This window comes from Euprymna scolopes, chromosome 43 (genome assembly GCF_053919585.1).
Source record: "Euprymna scolopes isolate OS-2025 chromosome 43, ASM5391958v1, whole genome shotgun sequence".
Classification (NCBI taxonomy): domain Eukaryota; kingdom Metazoa; phylum Mollusca; class Cephalopoda; order Sepiida; family Sepiolidae; genus Euprymna; species Euprymna scolopes.
In genome coordinates this window covers 26062537-26085516 of record NC_136524.1, presented here as the reverse complement: position 1 = coordinate 26085516, position 22980 = coordinate 26062537, and the positions used below count along the sequence as shown (strand labels likewise).

The 22980-nt window shown below is 33.3% G+C and overlaps 1 long non-coding RNA gene across 1 annotated transcript in view; it reads left to right on the top strand.

The window, feature by feature from the left end:
- The window catches only part of LOC145268249 (uncharacterized), a 46340-nt gene extending 27298 nt beyond the window's left edge, over positions 1 to 19042 (top strand). The window contains exon 2 of the long non-coding RNA XR_013864865.1: positions 16477 to 19042. This is a non-coding gene — a long non-coding RNA (uncharacterized LOC145268249). The remainder of the gene's footprint in view (positions 1 to 16476) is intronic.
- The last annotated feature ends 3938 nt before the right edge of the window (positions 19043 to 22980 follow it).

Genomic DNA, 22980 nt, shown 5'->3' with positions numbered 1-22980 from the left:
GCTGATAGCTTGACTCGAGTACCAAAGAGGTGGATCGATGCAATGAGGCAGGGATCCGATCTTCAACAACAAACATGCGCGACTGTAACGGATCAATTAACACCTAACCAGATCCGTATGATACACCAGCAGATTGGACATCCTGGAATTCAGAGGACTGCATATTTTGTCCGAAGAGTATGCCCTGCAACTACAAAAGCATCAGTGAAAGCAGCCATACGTTCGTGTGAAGAGTGTCAGAGAATTGATCCGGCACCATCCCAATGGCAAAAAGGGAAGCTCGAGGTTGAGGGCAACTGGCAGCGAGTAGGGATGGACATAACACATTATGGGGACAAACATTTTTTGACCATGACGGATTGTGGCCCGACGCGTTTCACAATATGGCGCCTGTTGACACGACAGGATGCAGCCAGCATTATACAACAGTTGAGAGCTATCTTTTTTGAACGTGGTGCCCCGATTGAAATTCTGACTGATAATGCCGCCACATTTCGATGTCAAGAATTTCAGAAATTCGTGCACGAATGGGGGATTAAAATGCATTATTGGTGTGCATATTATCCCGAGGGTAATGGTATAGCAGAACGGTGTCACCGCACCATCAAAAGAATTGCAGCCAGGACGCAGTGCTCTATTCCAGAAGCTGTGTACTGGTATAATATAACACCCAAGGACAATGCAACACCAGCAACTGCACCAGCCAATGGGATTTACCAAAATGAACAGCGTGTGAAAGGAGTTGATGCCATACCATCAGTGGTGAGTGTTGTCAATACACCATATCAGGTGGGAGACCTTGTTTGGATAAAACCCCCGAATGCTGGGTGCACTACGAAATTTTTCCGGGGAAAAATAGACGAAATCATAAGTCCTCAGACCATGTTGATTGGTGGCATACCACGTCACGTAAAAGATATCCGCCCTTGTTATACCTCTTCTGATTCTGAGGACGATGAGGAGGATCACACACCGTTCAGAGATGATTCTGATCACTTACTGCCCCTTCAGGTGAGCATAGAAACACCACCAACAGAACCAGATAAGGGAATGATGGGACATACTGATGACAATAGTGAGGAGAGCGATGGACACAAGGAAGTAATGCCTCATCGAAATACTCGACAGAGACGAATACTGCCCACCCCCCGTGATTGCGAAACCCCGCGAGAAGGGATGATGGAGCACACCGAGGAGATGACGCCTCCGATTCTTCGGAGAAGTACCCGACAAAGACGGATACTGCCCCCCTGCCCTGATTGTGAGACACCGCCTATGGAACCACGAGACGGGATAATGGAACAGACTGGTAGTAATGATGGTGGTAATGAAGAAAACAGCAATGAGGAAGTGCTGCCCCCGATTCTTCGAAGGAGTACTCGCCAACGACGATTGCCCGCATGTCCTGTTTGTGATCATGAGATCAGGGGGGAGTGTGGAGAAATGCGTGACTTACCTGGATAGACCACGTGCGGGTCGGTCACTGAAAATAAATAAAAAGAAAGAAAAGAAACGGTCAAGACTCGTATTTATAGAGTAGTGATCACGTGAGTTAGAAGAATATGCAAATAGAGGTGAACGATTTTGCCATATAAAAAGCCTGTGTTGTTAAGAGGAGAGGCAGACTGTTGGCAGAAGTCAGTGCTGTCAGACGTGCTTTAGAGTTTTGTTATTATATGCTGTGCTCGATTGTTGGGAGAGAGAAAAGAGAAGAGGAGGAACCAAGAATACATTCTGCAGATACTTGACTTTGTGTTGGTCTTAGTTATATATATATATTTATGTTATATATATGTTATATATATTATATATATTATGTATATATTATGCATATTATATATATTATATGTATATTATATATGATATATGTATATTATATATGATATATGTATATTATATATGATATATGTATATTATATATGATATATGTATATTATATATATGTATATATGTATATTATATATGTATGTTATATATATATATGTATGTTATATATATGTATGTTATATATATGTATGTTATATATATGTATGTTATATATATATGTATGTTATATATATGTATGTTATATATATGTATGCTATATATATGTATGCTATATATATGTATGTTATACATATATATATGTATGTTATACATATATATATGTATGTTATACATATATATATATATGTTATGCATATATATATGTTATACATATATATATATGTATGTTATACATATATATATATATGTATGTTATACATATATATATATGTATGTTATACATATATATATGTATGTTATACATATATATATATGTATGTTATACATATATATATATGTATGTTATACATATATATATGTATGTTATACATATATACATATGTATGTTATACATATATATATATGTTATACATATATATATGTATTTTATACATATATATATATGTATGTTATACATATATATGTATGTTATACATATATATATATATGTTATACATATATATATATGTATGTTATACATATATATATATATGTTATACATATATATATGTATGTTATACATATATATATGTATGTTATACATATATATATATATGTATGTTATACATATATATATGTATATTATACATATATATATATATATGTATGTTATACATATATATATATGTATGTTATACATATATATATGTATATTGTATATATATGTATGTTATACATATATGTATGTTATACATATATATATGTATGTTATACATATATATATGTATGTTATACATATATATATATGTATGTTATACATATATATATATGTATGTTATACATATATATATATGTATGTTATACATATATATATATGTATGTTATACATATATATATATGTATGTTATACATATATATATATGTATGTTATACATATATATATATGTATGTTATACATATATATGTATGTATGTTATACATATATATATGTATGTTATACATATGTATGTATGTTATACATATATATATGTATGTTATACATATATATATGTATGTTATACATATATATGTATGTATGTTATACATATGTATGTATGTTATACATATATATGTATGTATGTTATACATATATATGTATGTTATACATATATATATGTATGTTATATATATATATGTATGTTATACATATATTTATGTATTTTATATATATGTATTTTATATATATATGTATGTTATACACATATATATATGTTATACATATATATATGTTATACACATATATATGTATGTTATACACATATATATGTATGTTATATATATATGTATGTTATGCATATACATATATGTATGTTATACATATACATATATGTATGTTATACATATATATATGTATGTTATACATATATATATATATGTATTTTATACATGTTTATATATATATATATATGTATTTTATATATATATATGTATGTTATATATACATATATATGTATATATTTAAATCATTTGTATATTGTGTATATATATATAATATATTATATATACGCTTCTTTAATATTTTTTTTCCATTATTTTCGATTGGAGGGCAATTTAAAAATGTAAAGATGATAAAGGAACAAAATTTTAATTATCTATTCATTTTTATAACAACCATAATATAAGTTTTATCATTTTTTTTCACCACTCTTATAATAAACATATATGTAAACGTGTTTTAACAATTGATTTTTTTTTCTGTTTTTACCTACATACCTTCTAATATAAATATGTTTACTTTAGTTAATGTCTTATATATTTTATCACACTGATTGGCTATTTACCAGTTGTCGCATCCAGACCTAAATTGACAAACCTATACATGTGTATGCAGGTTATGGTTTGCTTTTAGCCACAATTACTGTTTTTTTTACGCTGGTTTGTTTCGCTTCATATTAAATATAAATTTCATTTCCGGACTTATTTTCGTTTTTGCACACACATTAACTGGCGGGGGAGGGGGGTACATTAGGTCCACTTCCACAATTTTACAGGTTTTCGACTACACTGATTATGAAAACCTCAATTAAATTTTGAAATTTTGTGGAGACAAGTACTTATAGAGATATACAGACCTGTATTATGCACTGTAATTCACTTGCTACCAGGTTTGTACCTCTCTCCTATCAACAATAACTCTAATGAATTAATGTATTACTACACAAGTTTGGACATGTCTGTGTTAGCCAACCGAATAACATACTAATTACTACTTTGGTTATTACAGTTTAGTACAAGTCGATGCAGATGTATTATTACTAGGGCTGTGACAACAGAATATTCTTTTCATTCTTTTGACTCTCGGGTATATATCCGACACACACACTTAATCAACCTAGAACCACATCTCTCTATATAAAAACATCTAAGATATTAAGTTATATACTCGAGTCAAAACAATGAAAAGAATATGCTGTTGTCATAGCCCTAATTATTACGCAAGTTTGGGCATGTCTGTTATACAACCAAACAACATACCAATCACTACACAAGTTATTACATGTTAGTAAAAAAGAAAGTAAATCGTCTAACTTCTGCAAAAAAATAATTTTCTTTGGATCTTCTAAAAGCATCTTTCATGCATAACCGAACCAATTTTTATTATTTGGGTACTTTGGACTACTGTTCTCATCTTAGATGTATTTTTACAACATTGTAACCTCCGGACTTGGTCAGTTGTATCTTGTAGAAATCGGGGATCTTTCTGTTGAACTATTTGAGACAGGCTCGAAGGTGCAGTAAACTGCAAGCTAAATGCACCCAACGGGATAGACACTGAGAGAGGTAGCAGGCGACCGAGAAAAGAGGGGGGGGACAGACTACAGGCATAGAAAAAAAACAGTTGTAAACAAAAGAGAAAAAATAAAAAGGAAAAAAGGTAGATAGGGCCAAAATGGTGTGTGCGAGGGATACTTCTTTTGGCCAAGAAAGCTGTAAACGCTAATTGACCATGACAGCCCAATACGTGAGTGGAAGGAAGCGTACCAATGAAATTCCAATTTACAAAGCGACCATTGTTGGCTGCTCCCTGGTGGGTAAGTGGCTTCTATTGAAAAGACACGTGACCATTGTGGAATTGGATTTGGTTGATTTTTATGATCCCTCAAAGTTAATTGAACAAGACCATTCTGGTTTTAATGGCCCGTCAAATTCCATTAAGCACACGCTGGCTGAGATATTCTACTCGATTGCCAACAGAAGAAGAAGAAACAGCCCCTTTTTTGGGCATAGGCCGCCTGGTGAAGATTTGAGTGACAGTGGTTCCGGCATCCTGATTGGCTAAAGGGCCAAATGAGAGAAAAGGAAGAAGATATAGTTCCCACCCCCACAATATAAGCGAGTTTTGAGCGCAAGACACACAGAGACTGACAGACACAGAAAGACATCTGCTCCCCTGGGCCCGAACGAGCGAAAAAGCTGACTGCCTCATCGATTGACCTTGCCACTTAGCCGTTTAGTTTTTATCGAAAACGAAAGAACTTTGCAGTTAACAAACGGCCAGTCCCTAACTTAATAGCGAAGTACAAAACGACGATTGTAACCTTTTATGAATAACAAGGAATTTTGAATCAGAAAAAAAAACAAATATCGACTTGTCTTTTTAATTTGTTTGGCATGATTGCAGAAATGCTCGACGAATCTCTTTCAGGTACTGGCCGCTGACATTCTCATCAAAAGACACGAAGACCAACGATCGGGGAGTGTTCCACCACTAGACAACACGCGGGTGACGTAAGTGTCACATATTTGAATTTTTCTGTCAAACTCAGGAATCAACACAAAAGTCTGTAAGGGCCTGAAGCGTACTGGATAAAGTACCTGGTAAAACTTCAGTTGTAAATTACACTCTTCTGGAGGTTGAAGGTTCAATCTCCAGTACGGGCAGCACTCAAAATACAATTGCAAATTTCTTAGAACTTTTACCCAATCATGGCTCATAGAACAAGAGCATACAACCCTTGTGGATTCCGTTCGAGCAGGTATTATATCAGGTTAAGAAAGTTTTAGCGTTTTTTTAACTTTTAAATTCAGATGAACATATCTCGGCTCAAACAAAGATCTATTGATTGAAATAAGCACCATCAGAGTCAACAGACTTTGGCAAATGCAAAACACATGTATTTATGCAAGTAACGTAAAAATCTTGCGTTTTGGTAGCAATGAAGTCACTAAAGGCGTTTTTGATATCGCTTAGTTTTTGAAGCATTTCTCACACAGAAAGTTATCGAGATGCTTGAAAAAGTGATAGTCGGTAGGTGACAGGTTTGTAGAGGATGGAGGATGAGGCAGTTTTGTAGCCCAATTCATTCAACTTCTGAGTCGAATTAGCAACATGTGATTGGGCATTGTCATAGAGGAGAATTGGGCTTTTTCTGTTGGCTAATGCTGAGTGCTGTTTCACAGTTTCTGATAAATTTAATCCATTTGTTAACGGTACTTCATCGCCGTAATGGTTTCGCCTGCATTTAAAAAACCATAATGGATGAGACCAGTCGCAGACTACCAAAGAGTCAGCATGACCTTTTGGTGTAACTCTAGCTTCAGGAACTGTTGTGGAGCTTTGTCGGCATCTAACTACTGAGCTGAGCAATGCCAGCTGTTGTAAAGAACCCTCTTTTAATTTCAAGTAGCAACTCGATCATAAAACAGGTCGTTCTTGTTGCGTAAAAGAAGGGAAAATGATACTTGATAACAGCGTTTCTTTTGGTTGTCGTTCATTTCGTGAAGCACCCATTTATTAAGTTTTTTAATCTCTCTCAAGTGGTTGGAAATCGTTGTATACATTAAGTCTAATTCAGAAGCAAGTTCTCAAACAGTTGTGCATGGATTGACTTTGACTAAGGCTCTTAATTGATCGTTGTCAACATCCGATGGCCACTATGCTCATCATCTTTTAGACTCTGAACGCCGGTACAAAATTTCCTAAACCACCATTGTGCTGTGTGTCAGTGGCTCCTAGGCCAAATGCTTCATTGATATTGCAAGCTGTTTCAGCAGCTTTTCGGACTAGCTTGAATTGAAATAAAAAAAATTGTGCAAATTTACTTTTTTTCCATCTTGTATTCAACGTTCTGAAAATAAGACAATTGTTTTAAAACGATTTTAATTTAAACGATTAGGTAATGAAAAACGTTTTTTTAAAATGATATATAAAGTAAAGGTATTATAATGAAAACCTATTTGAAAATACATCATTTGAAATCAAAATTAAAAATTCCGCAAGAACCTTCTTGTCAACCTAATAGATAGAGAATTGTGTCTAGGTCTTTTAGTTTCACCTCTTGTCAAGTTCCTGATAAGTTATCAAATTGTCATTTATCGGTGGCTCAACTAGAAATATATTAGGGGTGGAAGCAGGTGTAGCTGGAAATTAATAGAAAGACGTATGTATGCAAAGTATGCTTGTGTTAGCTAACCAAATCATGTACCAAAAACTATGTGAATGGTTGCATATTAATATAAAAGAAAATAGCTCTTAATCATGCAACTGCTAAATATTGGAATTTTTAACACAGCTGCTAGGTGTAAGAGGTTCAAATGTAGACTATTTATTTTTAGGCAAAGGGGTTAAAAAGAGGATTGAAAGCCCTTTGTGAAAATTCATACACTCCGGATTTGTATGAAATTTTAACAATTAATAGATATTAGGCAGTAATTAATAAATACTTTATAAAAATTTCAGTATTTCTTTTAAGTATTTTAAAGGATTTTAGGTAGCACTGCCTCCTATTTGAAAATTCAAATATCTCCTATGGTTTACTGACAACTACAGTGCTTTTCTCCATTGAGGTCTCAAAAATAATTACGTGTCTTATCTCGGTAAATTTAATATCACTACAAATCTACTTACATTTAAAAGAAATATTTTGTAATCTTCCATTCCTAACTACTAAACACACATTTCTAGTGGCACATGTGTCAAATATTTGAATTTTAAAATTAGGTATAATTTTCACTTGTTTCTACTAAAAAAAAGTGAAGGATAGTGTTACCAAGTGTCAAAAATGGAGATTTTCTATCATATCAATTTCTGTAAGTCAAATAAACGAAATTCCTAATATATATATATATATATATAGAGAGAGAGAGAGAGTGGAAGAAGAAGAAACAGGGCTGTAAAGTAGAAATTTACAAAAAGTTTTTATTATTCAGCAGAATACTCTAAAGCTGGGTGCTCCTTAATCCGCAGAGTTTCAAAGAATGTTAATTCTTCTCATCAGAGGAAAAACTGTTAGCAAAATAATCAGATAGTCACATTAAAAATTTTAACATTTCTATGTTGGTTGTTGCATAGGATGAAACTTATACATTAGTATATTTGGGCAGCATTTTTTCATTTAAGAGCAGAGACAATTCTTGTTTGTTTCTCTTACAATCCATTTTTTCTTTTTGACTGAACTGTCATCTAGGCTTCAGCCTCTGTCCCATTGTCGAAATGTTGCATCCCTCTGCCTGTTCTACAAGTATTTTAATGGTGGATGTTCTGATGAACTACAAGCTCTTGTACCCCCTCGACGTAAATACCCCCGACAAACGTGACAAGCAGCAAGAGAGACAGTAGAGATCCCTAGATGTAAGAAGGCCTTCTGCTCTAATAGTTTCTTTCCCAGAACTTCTAGACTTTTTAACTCCATTCCAGATTTCTGCTTTCCCAACTGTACTACCATGCAGTTCAAGTGTAATGTGAACAGACATCTTGCTGCTCAACTCCCTACATAGTATCCCTTCAACCTATGTCCCTGATAGTAGCCCCCTACATCAAAGTGACACTGTGCCTTGTTTGGAGTGAAAATGAAATAAAAAAAAAGTGAAGGATAGTGTCACCAAGTGTCAAAAATGGAGATCTAACTTCTATCATATCAATTTCTCTAAGTCGAACGAAATTTCTAATATATATATATATATAGAGAGAGAGAGAGTGAGAGAGAAATAAAAAGGAACAAACCGAGTTATGTGTTCATTAACGTTTCGTCTTTATTTTGAGACTTCTTCTGGATGAAATAAAGACGAAACATTGATGAACACATAACTCGGTTTGTTCCTTTTTATTTTTCTATTTTATCGGAATACTATTTCCATTATTTTCATATATATATATATATATATAATGTAGAAGAGTTAAAGGAAGAGAATAAAATCAATTCTTATAAAGAAATCAACAAAAAAAAAGTATGATACATCAATTAGGGGTGTATGATAAATAAGAACTCTTTATACCATGGTATTTCAAAACCTAATGCTTCTCATCAGCAGAGGAGAGAAGAGGCTAGGTAACATAATAGGGATGTGACGTCTAGTGATAGTTACATTAGGAGCAAAATAAAATATTGAGGCTGTTTGGGGAAACTAAATTGATCTCTGTGATATAGGAGGAGTATAGATTTTATTATATAATGCAGGTAGGTGTATAGCACATCCGTCATATCCGTGTGTTTAATATGTGTGGATAATATGTGTGATTAAATTCTTGGGGAGAATATAAGGTAAGTTAATTGAAAGAAAATGCTTATTTAATCATATGTATTAATGGTTGTAGGGGTGTAGGATAAGTAAGAACTCTTTATACCATGGTATTTTGAAGCCTAATGCTTCTCATCAGAAGAAGAGAGAAGAGGCTAGATAACATAATAGAGATGCGACGTCTGACGATAGTTACATTAAGAGCGAATTAAGTAAGATAAAGTATTGATGCTGTTTAGCGGGTGGGGGGACTAGCGTGATCTCTATGATATAGGAGGACTACAGCTTTTATTATATAATGGAGATAACTATTGCATATCTGTCATGATGGGTTTAATATATAGGTATATGTTTACATTATGCATGATTAAACTCTACGGGAGAATATAAGGTAAGTTAATTGAAAGAAGATGCTTATATAATCTTATGTATTAATGGGTTATAACTATGGAAGGAGTTTACATGAAATAGGGGATTTATGCTATGTCGGTATATTTTAGAAGGAGTATCTGAAATTATAACAGTACTTAAAAGAAATGGTATAAAGAGCTCTCGCTTACTCTACAGGCAAAAAAGTCAACACCGACTTAGAATTGGAAAATATTTCATAGGGGGTGAAATGATGGGGAGGTAAATGAGACAGACGAGAGCAATAAATGCTAAAAGAATATACAAAACAATATATAATTTTTTTGCGTTTACTTTTGTATAATGCCGGCGTTTTCTCCTCTTCTGACTAAAAGCATTAAGCTTCAAATGCTATGGCCTAAAGGTTTCTCCTTTATTCTTTTTTCTGTAACCCATTTTGACTTGATAATGTAATAAAATTCCTATGTAACTTTATGCTTTATCTTAACATTCTCTCTCTCTCTCTCTCTCTCTCTCTCTCTCTCTCTCTCTCTCTATATATATATATATATATATATATATATATATATATATATATATATGTAATGCATGTTCGTTGCATAGGCTATGTATTGGTATGTATGTGTATATGTGGGTGTTAATTATGTATGCATATATATCTGTGCACTTATGCACATAATTTTTTTATGTGAAAGCTACTGTTGGTCTATGGTTACAATAATAATAATAATACGCACAGTAACTTTCGGGCCAAGAGCACATACATTTAAGTACCTGCTCTGATATTATCCTGGGTCTATATATGAGAATTTCTGCGGGACCGAGACAATTTCTATTTTCCTTCAGGACCGAGACTATTTTTATTCTCATTTAATTATTAACTAATATTATTATTATTAATATTATTTATTTTCATCCCTATCCTGTGTGCCATCTTTATAGAGGGGGGAACGGAGTTTACTCCCCATTAAAAAAGCCGACATTGTCTCTAACTCTGGCCTCCTGGGGAGTTTCATTATTATTATTTAAAATTATCACCTTTGTTATTAATACTTTACTGTACTATCATTATGATAACTATTAATTACATTATTTTTACCGTTTAACAATTTTGTTTCAATTTGTGCTGTCACACACACACACACACACACACACACACACACACACACACACACACACACACACACACACACACACACACACAAACACACACACACTCACGTGCAAATAAACGAACGATTTTAATTTCCCCACGCATTTCCACAAAAAATATAAGTTCCTCTAGCAACAACATAATTTCAAATACACCCACATGCTTTTCTCACAACAACAAAAGTAAAATAAACATATTTCTGGCAGATGTAGTTGAAGACAGTATCACGTGACACGAGCGACCAATGAGAAAATTTAGAAGATTATTTTTTTTAACGCTTTTCCAAAAAACAAAATATCAGCAGTAGCAATCTTGTTTTGAAGCCGGTCCAAAAAGTATTTAAACGCATTAAAAAATTCTTTCTTCCCTCCTTTTTCCCTTCTTTCTTGCTCCGACGTGACATAAGAACATGCCTTTCATTTTTATCTCATCTTTGCCTTCAAAGCTGTCGAAACCACAATTACACACGCCACGTGGGCACACAAAAATCACACTTATGCACACACGCACCCATTTCGTACATTTTCTGTAAGAATTAATAACAACGGACTACTTTCCTCATGGAACTTTTGAATAAGGCGAACTTCGCCAGTTAAAACACAAACCTTGAAATAAGGATATTATTTTCATAAAAGACTTTCACCTTCTAATCTGATTAATTTAAATAAGGACTTTCATCTAACATGACCTTTTAATCTTAATAATTCCTTAAAGGATTTTTCACCTGCTTTGGACATTCTAATCATAATGATTTCTCCAAAACTCTTACCGATCGGACCTTTGCTTGTTCATCTTGTTATTTTTATTGAAAAATAAATGTGGTGCATTTTAAATGAGAGAGAGGTGTCATTTTGTTTTATTCCTTTTTTTTTATTATTTTGTTTGGGGCAGAGAGATTTAATTTCACTTAAACTTCTTTTCCCCTACAAATTTCATTATACATATTGAAATCAATTGTGTCTCACTTTTGCCGTTTAAATTAAACGCTATTACGTTGCAACATTTTTTCAAAATTTTAAAAATAAATAAAAAATACAATCTTCTCCCACAAACGGCTAAAATAATTCAAGTGAACTTTTTTGAACATGATTGCTAAGGAATGAATGCTGACCATACTACAAATTTCCAGTTTTTTTTAAGGGCTTTCTTTTTCTTTTTCATTCGATACTTTTTTGTGACTAAGAGTGGAGGTCCGCTTGAAATATAAGAAAATAACAATAAAAATATTAAATGCAGAATGTAACATCGTTTTCATGCTTCAAAAAACTATCATAACCTTTAAAGCACTATACTAGAAGCATACATGGACTTTTAACACACACACACACACACACTATATATATATATATATATATATATATATATATATACTTCAGAATAAACTTATCTAACAATCAACTGGTATGGAAACCTATGATTACAAGATATTACTGGCAGTAATATTCTATAAGTACTATCCCACCTAAATAAGAATTGCTCGATATAGAAGATAGAGCAAATAAATTAAATTTTAGTCATTCAATGAATTTAAAATTGATGACATGAAATGTTTAAATTTCAAATCAAAAGATTTTTATTATTTTATGTAAGACAAAGAATACATTTGAAATATTTTAACTCCTTATCCTATAGGATTTCGATGTCTACCATCTCTTCAGAGGAGAAAATATTAGCAAATAGTTATAATGGTTTACACCTTATTTGCTAAAGTCAGTGAGACATGGAAAATCACAATTAAAAGTTGTTTAAGTATTTACCTGTCATAGAGTAAGGGAAGTTAATGAAAAATATATAAAAGTTCACATCCAAATTGCATGGTGAAACCTGAAATAAATGTCTTTGATAGCAGTGTTGTAAAAAGATCCACGTTCCATTTCATGTCATAAATTTTTAAATTCATTGAATGACTAAAATTATATATATATATATAAAAATGTAATTCTTGGTTCGTTTAAAGTGAATAAAACCATATTTCTACGTTACCATTTTAATTGAAATTTTCAGAAAATTTATCTGTAAAGTCAAGGAATGTTTGCATGTTATTAAAATAAATTAAGATCGCAAATTATAAAAAATATATTAAATAAAATAAAAATATTTTTCGTAACTGCGAGACTGTCCACCATTTCATTTCCGGTAGAAATGAGCCTTTCATGTGCACCACATGTTGACGACTTTCGGATTACAACATTTAACTATCTACTTAATAGATGGGTAAAAATAAAATTCCCTATTTTTTAAATTATATATATATATTTGTACTTTAACCTTACAATTGAATAAAAAAACATATCATAAAACTTTAATCAAACTTTGAAATACAATTTAAAAAACAGCGCAGATCGGTAAGTGCACTAGCACTATTTGTTTATCTCAATTTTTTATTTTTAAAAGCTTTCTTGGCGAAGCCTACCTAAAATAAATTTGTATGTTATTGAAAAAGCATCCTGGAATTTTGATAAAATTTTCCATTAAGGCCCGTCTCACGTTCGTCAAAATACTTCTTTGGGTGGCTGTTGAGTTCCATAGCGACCAGCAGACTTAAAATAGTGCGGATCAGTAAGTACACTAGCACCATTTGTTTATCTTAATTTTTTATTTTTAAAAGCTTTCCTGGCGAAGCCTACCTAAAAATAAATTCGTCTAATTCTTAATTTTTTATGTTATTAAAAAAAAAAAAGAAGGTAAGTATGAAGAATTACTCCACCCTCGAAAATTCCTTTAAAATTACCACTCTTATAGGTTTCCGGGGTAGCTGAAAACGAAAATAACGTTTATAATGAAGGCAAACGAGTAATTTCCAAGATATGAAGAAATGTTAATTTAAAAAAGTGAAGGATCACTTTTACATAATAATTTAACGTAAAATGATCACCCATTTTGTGGCCACGATTTTTTTTTGGGGGGGGGGGCGGGGGGAGCTTCCTTTCTACCCTTGGAAAATCCTTTAAAATTACCTGCTTAAATTGGTTGGAGGGGCGGGGGGTACACCCCCACACACACAGAAAAATGCTCCGCTCTCAGGTGGCTAGAAAGTGGGTGCTCATTCTAAGTTAAATTTACAATGAAAAGTGATCACCCACTTTTCGAAAAAGTAATTTCTTCATATCATGAAAACTTTCTTTTTGCGACGGAAACTGTTTGCAGATTCGTTTTAGTACACTGAAATCTACAATAAAATATTTCGTTATATACGAACATGAGACGGGCCTTAAAGTAAAATAATACCGGATTTTTGGGGCAGATTTGCCGTTTAGTTGTATAATATCCTCAAACCAGGTAATCACTAAAAGGGACTCTTAAAAGTCGTCACCTGTATCAAGCAAAAGTTTAAAACCACTGATTATATGTCAGCCTACGTCATGGTAACATATATTGAGTGAGTTCCTAACAGTATTTTGTATAGTTTTTTAGTTTAAACTCATTTTCCCAAAATTTCCCCAAACTTAACGTGTTCGATAGTCTGCCGCCATTTGTATTTTTCAAATATACCGATAAACACTGCATGTTTTTGAACCGATTAAACATTATACATTACATGAAAAAACTACAATGTTATCCAGTTAGGTAGAACATTTACTTTTCTTGCCTTTCATAACATTTATTTGTTATATATTTATTTTTTGACAACTTCTTTGTATCTGTGTTTAGTAATACAAACCCTTTTCATTAAATGTAACGTTTAGTCGACTCGAAAAACAGTGTTTATCTGTGTATTTGAAAGATACAAATGGTGGCAGACACTGTTGATTACGTTAAGTTTGAGAAAGTGAGTTAAAACTAAAAAACTATACAAAATACTGTCACAAACCCACCGATTATGTCAGCCTATGTCATGGTAACCTATATTTGGTGGGTTTTTGACACTGTATTTTATAGTTTTTAGTTTTCAACTTACTTTCTCAAACTTAATGTATTCAACAGAGTCTGCAACCATTTCTGCTTTTCCAGCCGATTAAACATTTTACATTGCATAAGAATACTAAACAATTATCCAGTTAGGTAGAAACGTAACTTACCTTACCTTTGCTTTCATTTATTTGTTTTTGGACAACTTTTTCGAATCTTTGTATAGTAACCCCCCCCCCATCACTTAAATATTAATTACTAACTCACATTTTTGTATACAGAAAACAAAAAAAAAACATTTAGCATTTCAACATTTTTGCTACGTTCAGCTTTATCCACTGATTGTTGGTCGAGCCCAAGCCATGATTGACGGTAATCCCGAGGATCAGGATCCAATTCTGCAAGAGTACCATTTTTTTTCATTTTCGATTTTTTTTTTTTTTTTTTTTTTTTTTTTTGACTTTTTGGAGTGGATTGCTGTACTATATATAATATATAAGAAACATGCATTTTCTCTTTTTATTAGAATTTTCCATTACACCAAATTGAGCCACAGCAATGCGTGGCAGGGTACAGCTAGTATATATATATATATATATATATATATATATATATATATATATATATATATATATATATATATCACATCTTAGAAGGCAAATCTTACATGTTTCCTAAGCATAACGTGCTGGCTACAATCGTCAATAAGAACAAACGCTTTTCTTCACTCCGTGAAGATTTAATCTCTAAGGGCTTTGACATCTAAAATGAAGATATTTAAAAAATGAAATACTAAGAAATACTAAAAAATTTTCTTTATAATGAGCACTTTGTTGGGATTCTTTTCCACATACAGTTATATATGAGGAGTCCATGGTGCAGTGGATAGATGCGTTGACTCTCTACAGTTTCTGGTGAGCATTGTCTTAAGATAGCGGTTTTAATCCTAACCAAAGCAGGCCAGAGGTTTAGTTGGCCAAAACATGGTGAGACAACAACAACTAAGGAATTTATTACTGGGGATACAGTTATAAAATTCAATATCCCTATACCATCATGGTTAGAAGAAGGCCAGATGATGAGTTGGCCAAAATGTGGTGAAACAACAACAACAACAACAACAACAACTATGAAGATGAGAATAACAGTCCACAAAGAAATTAATATACTAGATGCACCTCATTTTTTAAAAGTTTATAATAAATTAATATTATGTAATATACATTTATCACTGGTCAACAACAAATTTGTTGTTTGCGTTTTTGTTTTTTTTCTTTTCAGCTGATTTATGGTGAATCTGATGTGCTGAATCCAGAAATCACATTAGTTTTGTTCCATCAGGTTAAGTTTTTTAGTTCTGGCCACATGTTTTGTACATTTTTGTTCACATGTACAGTGTACACATGTGTGGAACATTTTAAAAGTTAGTGAGGGTAAAATGCCGTGCAGAATCCGTTTTTTTACTTATGGACTGAGTTAACTTTTAAAAGTGATCTTCCATCTTTAATTTATTTTTTTTCTTTAAATTTTAATTTGTTGCATGTGAAATCTGGCAACCCTGTTTGTTTATTATCATGGCAACGTGTTCATTGATGCTTTTTGTGTGTATTCTTATCTTCCGTCTACCCATTTTTGTTTTGCAGGTGAATGAGATGACTTCGTACAGAAATAAGGTCAACATGTTCTGCTACATATGTGGAAACTACACCATTGCTCCAAATAAGAATCGGTTACAAGTTTCATAAAGCGTGCTTACTATGCTTATTTTGGTATTAAACTTGGTGACCAAGATAAAGTTTGGGCACCACACATTGTGTACAAGGCATGCACAGAGACTCTGCGTGGGTGGACCAATGGCAAGAGGAGTCTGAACTTTGGATTTCCCATGATTTGAAGTGAGCTGACAAGCCATGTCACTGACTGCTACTTCTGCGCTGTTGATTTGACTCGGATCAACAGAAAAGAATCGGGGCAGCCTCAAGTATCCTGATCTTCAATCAGCACATGGTCCTATAGTTCATTGTAATGAAATTCCAGTGTCTATCTTCAGAGAACTTTCGGACATTAGTGATGAAGATACCTCCAGTTTAAAGAACAAGAAGAGGAAGAAGAAGAAGAAGAAGAAGAAGGAAAAGAAGAAAAGGTTTCTGAAGATGATGTTCCACATCCATTTTCCCAAAAGGAATTCAATGATCTAGTTTACGACCTCAGTTTGTCAAAGAACTCTGCCGAATTGTTGGCATCCAGATTGAAAGAAAAAAATCTCCTCTCTGACAGTGGCTAGCATCACCTTCTTCTGCAACAAGCATAAAGAATACCTCTTTTTTCTCTGAAGAAAAGGATTTGGTCTACTGTGCATATATTGTGCAGCTTCTGCTCAAGCTTGGGGTGCCACAGTACGAACCCAAAGATTGAAGACTGTTCTTTGACAGTAGCAAGTGATCACTGAAATGTGTTGTTACGCAACGGCAACACGTTTACCTCTGTACCTATCGCTCAATCTATTGCATTGAAAGAGAAATATGAAGCCGTGAAGTATGCACTGGAAAAAATTGGTTATCCGCATATGAACTTTTTGTTGGGACAACACCAAGTATCCAGATTTTCTGTGCATGTGGGATGGTAGGGACCGTGCTCAGCATTACACAAAGAATAACTGGCCTGTTCAGGAGGAACTGGTGCCTTGCAAAGAAAGGAACGTCATCAATGACCCTCTGGTGGATAGACAGAATACTCTTCTCGCCGTTGCACATTAAGCTCAGCTTAATCGAGCAGTTTACCAAGGCTCTCAACACGTATGGTGACTGCTTCACTTGTGTTAGGCTTTTCCAGAATTAACCATGGAGAAGTTGAAAGCTGGCATCTTTGATAGTCCTCAGATCCGGCAGCTCATCAGCGATCCAGAGTTTGAAAACTCAATGAATGAAGTGGAACTGAAAGCGAAGAATTTTCTTGGCAACAATAAGGCCAGAAATTATGCAGAACTTGTCAACAACATGGTGACTGCTTTTAGAAACCTGGGTTGCAACATGAACATCAAGATGCACTATTTTCACATATGGACCAGTTTCCTGAGAACCTGGGTTAAATGAGTGACGGAGAGGGGGAGAGAACTGGAAGCGTGGAAGGCATTTGTACTGCGAGTGAAGAATTTTCTTGGCAACAATAAATTCAGAAATTATGCAGAACTTGTCAACAACATGATGACTGCTTTCAGAAACCTGGGCTACAACATGGGTGTCAACTACTCAAAGTGTAGTATCTGTTCTTCAGATGCTGCACTTCTATTTCTTGTTCTCTTTCGGTGGAGGAGAAATCCTTCACGACTGAGACAATTTTTATTTTTGTACCTTGTCTCCACGTTAAAAAACGACCCTGGTGTCTAACTCTGTCCCGTGGGGAGGCATAGTAAATAGGTACAATATGGGTGTCAATATGCAGTACCTATTTTCACATATGGATCGGTTTCCTGAGAACCTGACAAGAAGGGAGAGAGATTCCATCAGGGCATGAAAGAACTGGAGACCAGATATCAGGGTCACTGGAATGCAGTCATGATGGCTGACTACTGTTAGACTCTGAAGAGAAACCGCTCTGCCGCTAAACATTCCAAGAGTTCAAAGAGACGGAAGTTCAAGCCCTGAAGTTTGAACAATGGTGATGCAACATACAGTTTACATTTACTTACCTTTATCAATGTCCACCATTCAGTTTACAGTAATCAATGTTTCCATCAGGTAATCAATATATGTCGTCGGACAAACATTTTTTTTTTTCTTAAAAACCTTACTTAGGATGATGTAGGATGATGTGTTTTGAAAAAAATGAGCTAATAATGCCATAAAAATTTAATCAATTTTATCACATGGTCTGATTTGTTTTCAAATCAACTTAGCACACAAACCTGACATGGTGGAGAGAAACGGATGCTATTTCCTGATTCAGCAATGCAAAGATACCCTAAATCACTTGTCGAAATCTAGACAACATTCATAAAGTAAAAAATTGTTGTCCAGTGAATTGATATCTGTAAATTTTTAATATATTTTCAAATTTATGCTAATCATTGGTACAGTTTTTTTTTTTTTTTACTAATGTTTATCCTCTGATGAAAAGAGTCTATCTTTGAAAATCTATGGGTTAATGATTTTTCTTTATTGTAATTCCTTGTTTAAATTTTTGCTATATTAATAAACATTGTTTATTCTATTTTATTTTCATCATCTATTTTTTCTATTTATTTAATTGCTCTATTTAGTATGTTGAGCTTTTGATTATCAAGATCCAAGCACTAATATCTCATTGACTATGTAATCACCAGAAAGATAGACAGGTGAGATGTTCTGATTACCAAGACCATATGTGGTGCGGAGCGCTAGATGACCCACAAACTTATATTCTCCAAGCTAAGGCTCAGCATTGTAGCCAAGTGGTGGCCTCAGGGAAAGATGATGTCCAAGCGCATTAATGCCTCCAAACTAAAAGTGGAAGCAAATGCTTGTGAATAATCTCAATGCAAGACTAACTGAACTACAGTTTGGTCATTCTGATATTGAAAATGACTGGACAGCCACGAAGCAAGCTGTACAAACATCATCACCAGAAGTGCTTGAACCATTCCAAAAGAAACATCAGGATTTGTTTGACAAAAATGATGAGGAAATACAGGAACTACTCACAAAAAATACAATGCATTTTAGCAGGATCCGAGCTGTGCCTTAAAAAAAGAGGCATTTTCGAAAATCCACAGTGTTGTTCAAAAAAAAAAAAAAAAAATGCACAAAATACAAGATAAATGGCTCGATGATAAATCTTTGTAAATACAGAAATATGCTGATATTCATGACTTAAAGTGATTCTATGACTTCCTTAAAACAATATATGGACCACAGGCTATCGGAACTTCTCTGCTACATGCTAATGAGACAATACGGATAACAAAGTGAGCCAATATTTTAGACAGTTGGGCAGAGCACTTCAACTCTGTACTGAACAGGTTTTCCTCAATGATGAGATGATTGCACAACTTCCACAAATTGAAACAAACCAAACCCTTGATGCAGTGGCCACCATCCAGAAAATTGAGAAAGCTGCAAAACAGCTTTCTTCTGGCAAACCTCCAGGCTCTGATGGCATACTCTCAGAGATATATAAGACTGGCAGTTCCACATTGACAAAAAAGCTACATGTTATTTTTTTTCACTCTGAGTGAAGCATCTAATTCCCCAGGAATTCAAAGATGCATCCATAGTGCATATTTACAAGAGGAAGGGAAAGAGACAGAGCTGTGATAAATACAGAGGAATATCTCTTCTCAACATTTCTTCTCTTATTTTTTTTCACTCTGGAAAAATTCTTGCAAGGCTGCTACTCAATCGTTTAGCCAAACATCTGGAAGATACCCTCCTCACAGAAAGTTAATGTGAGGCGTGGTACAATTGACGTGGTATTTGCCACTTATCAACTCAAGATAAATATCAAGAACAATACCAGGACCTTTAAACAACATTTGTCATTTGACTAAGGCCTTTGACACTTTAAACCGGGCAGGTCTATGGAAGATCATGGCCACATTTTGATGTCCTGACAAATTCATTTCACTCATCAAATAATTTCATAATGGGATGATGGCTCTTGTCATAGACGATGGAGAGGCTTCCAATGACTTCCCGATCAATGGCAGTGTTAAACAGGGCTGCGTACTTGCACTGTCTAATTGATGCATTCAACACAAAAGATCCTGGAGTAAGCATCAACTATCAGACAGATGTTCAACTTAAAACTAACTTAATGTTGTCACCAGGATTAATACCACCATCTTACCAGACCTTTTGTTTGCTGGTTTGCTGATGATTGTGGCCTCAATGCCAACATAGAGCCAAACATACAATATATTGATTGATTTTCTAAGGCATGAGACAATTTCAGTCTGACTATTAATCTAAAGAAGATCAAAGTAATGTACCAGCCTGCTCCTGGAAAATGGTATGTTGACTTCCAGATTTCAATTCGTGGAACCAACCCAAAAGCTGTGGACAAGTTCACTTACTTGGGCAGTATTCTGTCAAGGACTACACGTAGGCGATGAAGTTGATTGCAGGATAGCCAAGGCTAGTGCTGCCTTTGGACATCTCAGAACCACTGTGTGGTAACATAGAGGAATTCGGCTGCAGACCAAACTCCAAGTATACCAAGCTGTAATTCTTACCAACCTCATGTATGCTTGTGTGACTGTATATGCCAGCCATGCCAAGAAACTGAACCATTTCCAGATTACATGCCTTTGTAGATTGTTAAAAATCAAGTGGCACAGAGGTTTTAGCCCGGTCAAACCTTCCGCCAATGCACACTATGTTATTGGGCAGGTCATATATGCTGAAAGCCTGATTCAAGGCTCTCAAAACAGCTCCATTATGGTGAACTGTCCAAAGGAAAAAGACCACAGCGGAAACAATTTAAGAATAATCTGAAGGTCTCTCTGAAAGTTTGGTTTGTATTCTAACTCATGGGAAAACGGACCAAGTAAAGAATAGATACCCTGTAGCAGACGCCGCTGCCTGGCGGTGCCCGGCGCATATTTCAACTAACACCGGTGATTCGACCTTGACATTGGCACAAGCACATGGCGTCGGTTGTTTGTAAATACGTCAAATAGCAAACATGCTCGAATATTCGCTAGCAATTTTTTAAAACATATATTTACAAAACTTTTGAAGATTTAAAAGAAAAAATATATATTTACAAAACATTTTTTAAAGTAACAAAACGAACGTATTTAAATAAAAGATATTTAAATAAATGGGTGTCTCTTTCTGTTTCGGATTTTGCGACCAAGATTGATTTTTATGTACCGTGTTTTTTTTTGGGGGGGGGGTCTGCATGCGTTTTTAAGACAATTCAATATTTATTTAATTATTCTTTAAAACACTTCAGCGACAATTAATATATTTTGAAAATAATATTTTTAAATATTAAATTTTGAAGAATATTCGCGAGCAAGATTTTTTTAAAAATAAGATATTTAAATAAATGGGTGTCTTTCTGAGTTCGTTTTTTTTTTAATAATTTTTATTAAAAATTATAAAAAGATTTCTATCTTGTGATACTACATTTCATCTTTATAAAAATAAAACTTATAAAAAGATATGTGAATAAAATATATTTTTTAAATCTCGATTGTTTATACTTGTGAGTTTATTATGCATAAAAATTGCCTCGGCCTAAAAGGATTTCTCCTTCACTGACCACCGACATACATCACACTTCAAATAAATATTGAATTGTATTAAAAACGTACAAAAAAATGGCCAAAACCGTATAGAATTAACCTTTTTTTGATGTTTTATTCAAACATACTTTATTTGAACTTAATGGATTGTTGTTTTTTTTTATTTGTTTTTTTTTTTACTGTTTTATTCTTTTTATCAAACAAAAATAGAACTTTTATAATGAAATATATATTATTGACTGTTTTTCAAACATCAAAATTTTAAAATTAAAGTTTTATTTAAAAACAAAAAAAAGACGAGGTGTTTTTTTCTTTTCGAGATATTTTTTTCACCATTTATCACTTTGAAATTTTATTCAACAATGAAATGATAAAAAAAAAAATTTTCGTTAAATATATTTAAAAAAAATTATTATAAAATATCTATAAAGTTTATTTTTTATGTCTGTAAACGTTTGTTGAAAGTTCAAGTAAAGTTTATAATTTAATTGAAAAAAAAAAACACCTGGTATTTTTTATTTATTTTTTATTTTTTTTTAATAAAACTAACGTTAATTTTAAAATTTCGATGTTTGAAAAACAGTCCATAATATATGTCATTATAAAAGTTCTATTTTTGTTTGATAAAAAGAATAAAACAGTTATTAAAAAGTTCTGTAAATATATTAAAAACGCACTCAGAAAGACACCCATTTATTGAAATATCTTTCATTTAAAAAAAAAAATCTTGCTCGCAAATATTCGTCAAAATTTAATATTTAAAAATATTATTTTCAAATTATATTAATTGTCGCTGAAGTTAATGTTTTAACGAATAAATATTGAATTGTCTTAAAAACGCACACAGAACCCCCCCCAATAAAAAAACACGGTACATAAAAATCAATCTTAGTCGCAAAAGTCCGAAACAGAAATAACA